Source organism: Cyanistes caeruleus, chromosome 2 (assembly GCF_971803275.1).
Source record: "Cyanistes caeruleus chromosome 2, bCyaCae1.hap1.1, whole genome shotgun sequence".
Classification (NCBI taxonomy): domain Eukaryota; kingdom Metazoa; phylum Chordata; class Aves; order Passeriformes; family Paridae; genus Cyanistes; species Cyanistes caeruleus.
The window spans coordinates 106379667-106391716 of NC_141702.1; the positions used below are offsets into that span (position 1 = coordinate 106379667).

At 41.0% G+C, this 12050-nt stretch overlaps 1 long non-coding RNA gene across 1 annotated transcript; it reads left to right on the forward strand.

Annotated features, from left to right (window-relative positions):
* The first annotated feature begins 6857 nt into the window (after nucleotides 1–6857).
* On the forward strand, nucleotides 6858–11187 carry LOC111926329 (uncharacterized). The gene is made up of 4 exons (XR_002862857.2): nucleotides 6858–7014; nucleotides 7409–7516; nucleotides 9450–9657; nucleotides 9876–11187. It is a non-coding gene; the product is annotated as an uncharacterized LOC111926329 (long non-coding RNA).
* Nucleotides 11188–12050: the final 863 nt, after the last annotated feature.

A 12050-nucleotide genomic window follows, 5' to 3' on the forward strand; every position in this document is an offset into this window, starting at 1 on the left:
ATGGATGAGACAGGAACAGCAGGTAATGAAGAGGAACACAGCAGATACGAGGCTTTAGATCATTTAAAGCATAATAGATGAGAAAGATAGTTCACTGTAGATAAATGTGGAATAATGATGACTATGATGAATCCTTTTCACTCCAGACTCTGTTTCACAAAACAGAGCTTTAAAAAATAAAACCACCAAAACTTAGAAGTCAAAAGGCACAGCTCTGTATGCTGCTAATGAATAGCAAACAGAGGAAGGTGAATATCTACATGGAAAATGGTGCTGATGGTGGGGATTTGGATCCAGGATGCTCAGGGGTGGGGTAAAACAAAAAGGAGGAAAGAAGGGGAGGGAGAGTCAACCCAATGGCAAAATAAAAAGGTCAGTTAGCTGAAAAATGAGAAGCTTGGAATAGCACACTCTTCTGTGCAGAATTTTGACGTCAAGAAAAATGATTTGGTCCTGGAACAGTTTCTCTCAGCTTACTGCTGGTGGTTACATTTTGAAAGCAGTTATATTACATGTATATAGAAGGCAAGTGTCTTGGTTTAAGACAATTTAAGGATTACACTCTGAAATCAGTCACCTCCCCTTAGTTTTAATCAATCCTTTTCCACCCATAAGGATAAACAAAGATGAATTGATTAAAATTAAAAAAAATATGACAGTTTACTAAAAATTGCAGGCAAAAAAGAACAATAAATAATCAATAGATACAAAATTGGATTGAGATAAACTGGGAAACTGAATGAATAGGTTAAAGTACAATCACACTTTCTAGCTGGGGCATGGGGATGATAGGAACTTCCAGCCTGTAGTCAAGGGTTGGATTTTTTTTCTAAGCTAATTTTGTCAGCTTTTGACTGCTTGAATGAAGAAGTGTCAGGTTTGTATGTCTAGATAATACTCAGACTTGCTGATCTGTTTGTAATTCTGTCTCTTGTGCACTGGAGCCTGTGTCACAGGGCACACTGTTTCATTTGAGGTCTTTAAAATGAGCTATTAAAATGTGATGTACAGAACATACAGCCCTTTTATTCCATATTTTATAGCCATCTTGAAGGTCAAATGAAAATCTGGTGAGTCCTTTCTGAGCTTTTCTCTGCTTCATTTCACAGTACATGTGCTTGTCTTTTTATTATCCTCTTATACTCTTTTACTATACTATTATTGGTTGAAATTAGTAAAGACATAAGAGGGAGGGTTTAGTATCCCAAATGCAATCTTTGCAACTTGGATCTTTATGCTGATAATAAAGGCCCCACAACCACAAATGCCTTTAGAGAATAATGGTGCTCCAATGGAAGCGTCCTTCTGTCAAAGGGGAAAACATCTTTATTCCATCACTTAGGAACCCTTGACAGCCTTTAGCATTAGCAAATGAACCAGCACATCTCAAAAAGAAATACAGGAGGCACAGAAGTGTGAAAACTCTTGGCACAACAGGCCTTTCATTTCTCTAGTTCATATCAAAGAAACAAAGAAATAGATATTAACTGTGTTTTTGTTAACAGGCAGATGTGATAAAATATTTTTTCATGTGCTAAGGAGGGGGGATAAAGCTTGGTTGAGCTGTTCTTCCTGGCCCTCATCTCCTCTGAGCTGCAGTTTCTCATATGAATGGCCTCTGCTGTGAATGCCCTGGGATTCTGTGTGCAAGGAATGATGCAGTGCCCTGCTCTGTGCTTGTCTTTAGGAACAGAATAACATGAAGTTTTCAACCAGTATATTCTCTTGTTATATTCAGAGCTGCTGAACAGCTGTTCAGGCTTTCATCTGCGCCAGAGATGGGGTGGGAGCACAAGTGGAAGTTTCCTTTGGAAGCCCTGGATGTAATATCAGTTGGAGTGCGGCCAGAGGATCTCCTGACCAGTTGGGAAAATTCTGAAGGGCAGGATGTGGGGCTGTGCATCTAGATCTTGGTTAGAGCTGTTGGTTCAAAAATGTGTGTTTTGATGTGGAGAGGCAAATGATGTTCATACTATCAAAACCTGAAATGTCAGAGTAAAAATCTCTGTCCATTACTCTGGGGGTATCTTAAAGTCTCTCCCTGGATCCTTTACACTAGTTACTATTCCCTCCCTGTTTATGTGAAATGCAAGATATTTAGCATCCATGTCTTTGGAGCTGATGGTCTCTCGATATCCCCTTGGTTTAATTCTCCATTCTTCTGTCTTTTCTCAGAAACACTTTTCTTCTCATGCTGAGGGTGGCAATGTGCTTCTGTGGAGGAAGGATCTTATGAACACTTGGGTGTTATGTGTGCTGCATCCTTACAGATGGCTCAAAAGCCTGGACACTGGGCACAAGGTATGCTCAGAGAGGACATGATTTCCCTCATTTCAGCTTTTCTGGTAATGAGTCATATCTGGAGTTAAAAGCTGAGAATTGTCTGAAAAGTCCAAACTTTGATCTTTTTTAGCTCTTATTCCTGTGGAATGCTGCTATTTCGGTGACTTATGGTGATGACCTAGTCCCACATAAAGGACTCTTAACCTGAATAATCACTTACCTAGAGATGCACCAAACAAGCTTTTGGCAATTGAAAAAGGGTCCAAAGAATCTCCCACTGGTAAATATTTTATATTAGGAGTGCAGATATGGAGACACTGGGAATATTTTCACAGTGTATAAATGAGCACAGCCAGGATGGTTGTGGCAGCTGGCCCTTTAGCACAATAAACCTGGATGTGCTTGGATATGTTGATAATCTGGTTATAAAAATTTCCTAGGAGATAACCTTCCACCCTGTAGAAGGGAATTTACTGACTGTAATCCAGAGAATTGTATCTATTTGTAATAGGTCTGCGGTGTTTTGCTGCCCACAGTTTTCCATTGTATGACTGAGCTGAGATCTTTGCTCTAGACAGAGGGAAGAGAAGCAATTATTAGGCATTTATTCCCTATGGTAGAGCCACACACTGATACTGGAAGTTCAACTGAAGCACTGCACAGGTAAGAGCCTGTTTTTACAGGCAGATAGAGCGTGGCCTGAAGGATGTGCTTTCACTGAGAGAGAGATTGGAGGTCCTTCATGGCCTCTGAACTGGGCACTCTCAGCTGAGGCAAAATTCCCATTTCATTCATGGATAAATAGGGGGTAATTTTTGTAAGAGGGGATAGTGATGTGTGTATCAAATGTTCTTCTCCCTGACAGGACAAGCTTTATAATTACAGATGGGCCATGCTTGAGCTGCCACATACTTCCAGCAAATGACATTGGATATTAGCAATTCTGCCCGATCTGCAGGAAGCAGCTCAAGGCTGCAATTCTGCAGAATCACTGCATATTCCATATTCTTACAGTCCTAAATTGGAATCTTTCTGACTTGGAAATTAGATCCCCAGTGCTGCACATGGTGCTAGAATGATTATTTAACCCACAGCAAAACGGGAATAAACTTGTGGCAGTGTGGTTTCTTTCACATGTTGTCTGTATTTATAGATACATAGATTTATAGCAGCTACTTTAGTATGAGATATGGGCTAGAAGTGTTTTGGGGGCTTTAAAAAAAGGCTGATATGTGACAGAAAGGGAAGGTTGAGGAATATGGAAAGGGATACTTTCAAGGCAACGATGCAGTTGTTGGAGACAGAAGCTAGATACAAAACTCTTAAAATGGTGATGCACCAAAATCAGTAATTCTTTCCAGAGGGGTCATGGGACAGGAATATTAATGTGGATGGTCTGTGGCAAAAAGTGATCTGTGATGGGTCTCAGAAAGGGTGCCTCAGTGCAGGAAGCACAGTCCAGGACCACAAGCAAAGGAAGGGAAGATACAGGAACAGGTAGTGAGAGAATGAAGGGTAGAAAATTGATTGCTGGTGCCAGACACTGTTGCAGCAGAATTAGCATTGGGCTGGAGCTGTGGAAAGCAGGAACCTTTAACCACAGTGCTGGATGCAGGAGGATGAGCAAATGCAATGATTTTGAACTGCAGTCCTAATGTCTTTGTTCAGTAAAGTTTGCTTTCTGTATGGTTTAAAAAAAAAGGAAAAAAAACCCAAAGACCTTTTATTTTCCAATCCACCTTTAAACTCTAAAAATATATCAGTTACCTGCTTTTTATAGGGTACTATAAACTGTGGAAGTACCATTCCCTCCCCTTTTTCTGAGTTGTCTTCACTTCAGAGCCCTCTCCTGTGAAGAGACTCTTCTATACAGAATGAAGAGCTCCCAGTCACCTGCTGGTTTTACCTCTGTCATTGGCTGTGCTGGGCTCCTTTCCCTAAAATCTTACTGGATCTTTCAGCCACCTGCTTTCTGGTGGGTAATGCCATGTCAGGAAGAAAGAAGCAGCATGTGATATGGCAAGAGCAGGGGTAAAATAAGCAGCAAGATCTGACTTCCCCTTCAGTCCCTTAATTTTATTTGCATCTCCCAAAGGTGTTGCTTTCCCATCACCACTGCTGGTACTACCTGTTAGCAGTTGGAAACAATACAGAGTGAAATCAGGAGGTGTTATGTCAATGCAGTTCTTGCTCACTTCTCCCACAGCACGGGGAACCTGCATTATTCTGCTCAGCTGTGATGTCAGCTCCTTTGCATGCAGTGTTTGACTTTTATTCTGTGCTGTTTGCTGTGGTTGGTGCTTGAAACCACAAGCACCAACCACAAGCAAGTGGAACTTCTCAGAGCTGGTTAAGACAAGGCCTCAAGTCCATGTTCAGCATCTCTGTTAATGTCAAAACCCATAAGTACCCTTTTCTGGTTCTTAGAGGGTATCATTTTTCAAGATGCATTCAAGGAGTTGGAGAACATGCCTGTCTTTAATAGAGCAGCACTTTTGAGATGTGAAGTTCAAGACATTTCTTATGAAATATAATAATTCTGCGTTAATGCAGCAACTGGATGCAGGACATTCAGTTGTAACTCAGCTGAAGATATGCTACTGATATTTGAGTAGATGGGTTTATTCTAACATGCCTTAGAAAGAAACCTTGTGTGGGATGATTATCTGGGAGAGTTAGCTGGATGACGATAAAGAGAAAAAAAAAAAAAAAGTTGGGATGGGAAAATGAAAAGGAGCTAATGCTTCTCACTCCTGTTTGTCTCCACTACCTTGCATGGTCTGATCACATTCTGCTCACAACTGCTTCCACCTGGAAGTGAAAAGAGCAGAACCACTTCTTTATGGCACTTGCAAGTCACTTGTCTGACTTGGAGGCCCTTAGGCTTCTTTAATTTCTATAAGACCAATATTAGTATTTTATTTTTGTATTTAACCTATTGCGTGAATGATCTAGCTCATTCTCTAGCAAATCCTTAATGATGAAAATTGTTATGTTATTTAGACCTTGTCCCTTATCATTCCATCATGATAGATTAATCTCTCTTGCAATTATTTTTGGGTTTTTCCCCCACAAGTTTACATCCCTGGAAATGCATTCTCACTCAAGCCTCTGTCAGTTAATATAAAAATTGGGTTTTCCCACACATTTGTTTCAAATAATTTACCTAAGGAGCAGAAATAATACCTGGAGCTAATTTCACTAATTTCAGTGATATTACCCAGGGCTGCATATAAATCACTGTGTACATTTCATTTCCTTGACCACTAATTTTGCTGTTCTCTCTAGAAGTGCTGACTGGGGCCGGGGAAATCATTATCCCAGACTTTCATGAGACACAGTCTCTTATTTTTACTTGTAACAGGATCTATGATAAATTGACTTCATTAACTTCAAGCCAGTCCCCAGCTCTTGATTTCTAATCAGTTTTTATTTTGCTCAGAGATCACTGGCTGCTAAAGCATAACATGGGTCTTCAATCAGAAGTGAAATTAAGCTCTCCTTTTAGAGCTGAGAGGCAAAGGGCCTCTTCTGAAGCTTGCCTGAAGCAGGTTTAGTTTTTATGTTCATGCTCTTCATAGCCTGCCTTCTATCAGTTGCTCTTCTCCAGAGTCCTGCCAGCAGAGCATTTTGTGCCAGGCTTCCCTACCCCATGACAGGCAGGGTCCTCTGAGTTATTCCAAGCAGTCTGAAGGGCTGATTTTCTGAAATCAGAGGAGGGAAAAACCACAAGGTTCCCCTCAGCAATGGTAAGAGTGGCAACAGCCTCCAAACCCTTCTGTGGTGACCGTGCAGCCACCAGTGGCAGCTGCACTCTGTATTTTGTCATTTGCATGTGGTGGGCAGCAGAAGAGCTGAGCAGGAATGGCCCCAGCCTAAGCCAAGTTCAGAGCTGGGACATTCTTCCCATCCATTCTGGGGTCAATCTGAAAACCCAAGGAGGCAAAGATGTGTCTGTTGCACTGAACACTGATGTGGATTGGTGCAGGTGGTGGAGAAGACGGTACAGCCTTGGGAAACTGCAATATTTAGGTGAAAATTACTCATTAGCTGGAAGGTTCAATGTGGCTCCTTCTGCTGTCTTGAGGGCACCGCTGCTTTACATCAGCTGCTGATCCAGTGCTTTTCTCTCCAGGGTAGGCACATCCATCCCAAAAGCCTGGAGCCACATCTGGGAAGCCTGTCTTGGCAGACTGGATTTCAGTGCAGTATATCAGTACAGACCGATTTTTGGCTGCGATTTGCAACAATTAACTAACATTGCCCTCTTAGCTGATAACACCTGCAAGGATCATAGTTTGAAGAAAAAAGTTTTCTCAGGACTTTCTTTATCAAGAAGGATGGTCCTGGCTGACCATCATCTGGGGGAAGCCCTCTGATAGTTACACAGTAAGGATAAATAAGATTTAATGCTTAATTCAATAGAATTTAAGATCACTTTGTAAGAGGCAGGATGAGTTTGCCTGCTCCTGAGATAGGGAGGAGATAACCAGCTGCTGGTCATGTAGGTGAAGGGGATATGATCAGGAGTGAGCAGCTGTTTCTGATTTATTCAGTAAGAAGATGTCCTTGATGCCAAGCACACGAGACTAAGCTCAGTTTCTTGTGCCTAAGGTTGGCCTGGAAGGTTTTCACAGTCTCGTTTCCCTCTTGCTGCTCCTTACTTTCTGGCACAGGAGGGCTGGGATGCTGCTGGGCTCTGTCATTGCCTGTTTGCTGACCTGCTGAAAGGTGACTTGAGAGACAGAGGCTGTCAGCTCTGTGATTTGAGCCAAATCCAATTCATTGAGGATTTGTCCTGCATTTCTTGCTGTTGTAATTTAGCAGAGCTCTGTTGATTTGGTAGTAAATTTAGCTTTTTAGCCTCTAAAAAACCCATTCCAGTAAGGTGCAAATGAAGCTGGCAGTCTGACAACTTGGTCTGTAGCCCAATCACTAGTCCTTGGTGAAAAAAATAACTGCTGTAAATTTCAGTTCTAATAATGGCTGAAACAAAATATCTGTATGCTATGCCTGTTTAATATCCCTATGTTTATCAACAGATAAATGGAAATGAACATTTTTAGTGTCTTGGATTATTTTTTTTTTTTTTCTTTCTTAACTGAGCTTTATGATTTTGCCCTAGGTCTTGGACAGGGTTTTTCTGACCTTGGAGGATGTGAAAGGCCAATAAAATGTGGTTGTGTGAGATGTGTTCCATCTTCCTGGGGAGCAGAAAATGCATCTGAAGGAGGTAAGCCTGAGGAATGGTTCTGGGCCTTGGATTAAGGCAATTCGAAGATGTGGACGCTTTAAAATGAGTTACCTCCCCTTAGTTTTAACCAATCCCTTTCCACTGCTATTACAGCATGATTATCCCAGAGCAAAAATATTTGGATTACTTTTGCTGTACTGTATAACTCCTCAGAGAAAGGGCACAGCCAGGAATTCTCATGAAGAAAAAATCAGTTATTTAAAAAATAATTAGATGCCTTCTATTGACACAAACTTAAATCTTGTTCTTACTGTCTTCTCTCTTGTGTGTGGAAATCAGAAAAGCCTTATTTATTAATGTTTCAGACACTTTGAAGTTGTCACTGATGAAATCAGGAGAGACTGTTAGGCTTTCATAACTTACAGGATAGAATTATTTAGGCCATTTGCTAGGAAAAAGGTTTAGATTTTTCACTGCCCTGGCAAGTTAAAAGGTCTTTGTATCCGGGAGAGCTGTAAGGTCCTGAGGAGACGGATGAGTTTTACAAATCCTGTGGTGAAGGGCAAGGGACATTTCCTTAATAAAGACTTAAAAAAAAATTAAAAATTTGGCTAAATTTTAGTCATGTATTATCAGGGGAAATGAGAAGGACAGTGTTAAATTAACTGCACACTAGGTTCTTTGTGTTAAACACTTTTAAAAAAATTCAATATTTTACTCCTCCTTTTTAGTGTTTTATGGATTAGCAGTGTAAAAAAAATGTTGTGGCTATAACAAGGCCTTATAATTATCTGCAAAAGCTGGTGGGGAATAGGAAAAACTTAAAATCTGAGTGAGGCTCAAAATTATCTGGGAGAACTTGGGTCACAGTCATTCCCATCACTGGTGCTCAACTTCCAGCCTTCCTACTGGCAACTGGGAATCTTTCAACCCTGATTTACCCTGGAAAGTGTGATTCATTTAGAGCTCAGCTTTCAGCTGGGTCTTACAGCCTAATTAAAGGAGATGAAGGTATAAAGACACAGCATGGGAATGCCAAAATGGGGCATTTGTTCATCAGCAAACCATGTCCTCTGTGGAAATACAGTGCTCAAACTTCACAGTGCCTGAATTCCAGCCTCACACTCACTGGGCGGGAGGAGCAAGTTCTGATCATTTCAGAAAAAAACTCTCAAAAGCTTTTTGCAGGTGTACAATGCCAAGCCATACCAATAAGCAGAAATTGTTCCTTGTGACTGCTGAAGGCAAGAACAACTCATTACAGATCCTGGGGAAATTCCTTGAACCTTGCAGGATGAGGTACCTGTGTAGAAGTACCACAGTACCTGTGCAGAAGTACTTTCTCCCAGGAATTGCTGGTGGCTTCCCCCAGCAGCCTGAAGTGGCAAAAGAGGGGAAGACTATTCCTCCCTTCAGGATGAGAGTGTTTTCTGTGAGCTGTATTTCAGCACAGTAACTCTCAGTCAGAGTATAAAGTGTCTTTCTGCTTGTGCTGCTTTGTGCATGTTGGTGTTAATGCTTTGAGGGCAAGGAGTGCTGCATTTCACTTCAGGACTTACAGCAGCATGGCTTGTAATTTAATTTTATTTAGTTTGTTCGATTGATCTGGTGACCTTCATACACAGATTCTGGTTTCTGAATTAACCATGGAAAAAGAATTCTCATAAAAGGCCTCTTTCCTTGAAGTAGGCTTGGCCCTCACAGTATGCATTGCTTCTTTACCTCCTGTCAAGGAGAAGTTCACAAAATTATTCAGAGGCTGCAGGGAATTCCAATGGCATCTTCAGTTACTAGTGTTTTTTGTTTTTCTTTAAAGCACTACAAGAAGAGGAACCCATCACACTAGCTGCTCGGGCCTCCATGAGGGGAATCTGCATATTCTTTTTCTCATTAACTTGTGTCTTACATAAATCAGGGATGTCACAAAGTGCTCACTGAACATGGTGTTCCTTCTCTCCCTTCCCTGCTTTAGGAGAAGATGATCTGCTGTATGTCTGTCATGTTAAAACATCCCACCTGGTAACAGCCTGAGTGCTGTGAGCTATTTCAGTGTACCTGCATATTGACATGGAGGATTTCAAATGCCTCTTCTCAGGATCTTTGCAGCTTTTTTATACATTACTATCAGTACTGTGGGGAAACTTGTTTGAAAAAAATGCTCCAAACAAGTGTAAGCCAAGGTAGGAGATGCAGCAGGAAAGAAAATAAAAATATTAAATTTGTATTTTACATTAAGCTACATCATGGTATTATGTTTGTGGGTTTATCACATACAGTGACATTTAATCTGTGGGGAGAATCACAGAGCTGTGTTTCACAGGTGGGCTTTTTGTCTGTCCTGAAATATGGATGGGTGTAAAGTGGTGGGTCCTACTTGGAAAATAAATGCACTCCTTAGGTCAGCCTGTAGGTTGTTCTTGGACTGAGTGACCTGAACCATCTCTGAGGAACGTTTTCTCTGACCCTGATGTCTCCTGGGAGCTGCAGCAGATGAGGACATGGCAGAAACAAGGAGGAGACACTGGGAATCATTGCAGTGGATTGACCTTGTGGTCAGTTTGCTCTGGTGTCCACAGCAAACAATAATGGCTTGTATCAGGTGCTTCAGATGAAAATATAAGGAAAGTTAATGCCCTTCACCCTGTGATTATTAGAGTCTCATTATTGAGGCATTGGAATTTACATAGGTCCTGTTTTTTGGTGTTGAATCATTTCATTAATTGAATTGAACAGCAGAGTAACATATGGGACTGTGGCATATATTCTTAAAAATCCAGGGCTCCTCTTGCCTTGCAAGAGTACCAGCACTATGTCTGAGTTATGACTGCTCCAGTGGATTTTAGTATTTCTCACAAATAGTCTTTGGACAATGTAAGCTTTCTGTTTTTCCAGTCTTGATGGAATACAAGAGGAGTGCAAGCTTTCCCCCATTGTGGCCTATCATTATGCCACAAATCAGGAAAGGCCAATTTTAAATGCAAATTTTGTCTTTTTGAAAGGATTGCCAAGCTGAAATGTGCTGAGTAGAGCTGCCTGCATTATGAGTGTTCAGAATGTGCTGGGTTTGGTAAAAGGCTATAATTATCTGTTATAATAATACAGCTGTAGGGAATTATGTGGCAGCCAAATTCATATCAATTTTCCCAAGAATTAGAAACAGTCCTACTCAACCCCAAAGACAAAGAGGAATAAGGAGGTGATAGCATCCAGCAGGATGATCATATAGTAGATTGTCTTGGAATGTTACCAAGAAACCAACAAAGCTGAGAAGCTGGACCTGACTCCCTAGTCCCAACTCTTGATTGTCAGGAGCCTGAGGGTGAAAATGGAAAAAAAAAATAATTAAAAATGCAAATTTCAGGAAAATATCTGCTGAAATGAAATGCTCTGTAATCTGTCTAACCCACTGAAGTCAGTGGGACTACACACCTTAAGAAAATGCTTAAATACTTTAATGCTTTGCTGTATTTATGATATGGACATGAATTACACCAGCTGTAAAATTCCAAAGAATTAATGAAAGCATAAAAATAAGTGGGATGGGACTGTGATGAGCAGCAGAGAAGGCAGGGCTGGAACCTGTCATATTAAAAGAGGAAAGCAACAAAGTGGCTGAGGCTGCTCTGTCAGAATTAGGGAAAAATAATCTTACACTGCATCCTGTACGTTAATTAGCAGCAATAAAAATAATTGTTCCCTCCAGCTTGAAACTGTGGCTAATTGCACTTAAATGTTCATTGCAAACTAACATAATTAGACCTTCACTGTGTTTCATAAATACACAGCTTAAATTATGCAGGGATGGAGGAAGTGTCCTTTGTAGCTCTTTCCTGCCTGTCTTCCTTTCCCTCTACTTCCACAGCTGTTTCTTAGCCTTCCTTCTTCGATGATCCTGCTGTGTGGGAACCGATTGTGGAAGCAATTTCTTAGTGAGAAGAGTTATGCTGGTTTTGTCCCTTCTCTCAGACAGGTTTGGTAACATTCAGCTTGGCAGAGGATTTCGGGAACTTCAGCCTCACTGAAGCTGTGCTTTCATGTCTCTGATCCCCAGTCCAGGTCCCAAGTGTCTAGTTTAAATAATAAGGTTTTGTAAAATGAGGGAAGAAGGCACTAAAAAGGAGAAAAAACCCAAACCAACATGGCCAAAGATTTTCTGCCTTTCTAAAAATGCAGTTTTCTAATAAAACAATAGATAATTCTTTAGGTGATGTATGTTCCTGTGTCTGCAACAGATTTTTGTTGATTCCCCCTCCATCCCTCCAGTGACATTTAGAGGATAGAAACACATTATGCATTTCATTACTTTTGGCTAGAAGTTGCAGTGGTGTTCTCTACTGCTATTTGAGGATAAAAAAAATGTTCAACCGTTCTCTATCCTTTCTCTCATGTCCTAATTTAGATGCATGCAGCTCCTGAAAATAGTTCCATCTAGCCTTATTGCTATTTTTGTCTCTCTTCCACCTTTATTTTCATCGAGTCATGAAACTAAAAATGCAGACCTTATGCTGGGCAGCAGTCACTAACCTGGAGCTGCTCTGGTGGCTCTCTGGCAGCTGGAGGATGTGCCTGCAGA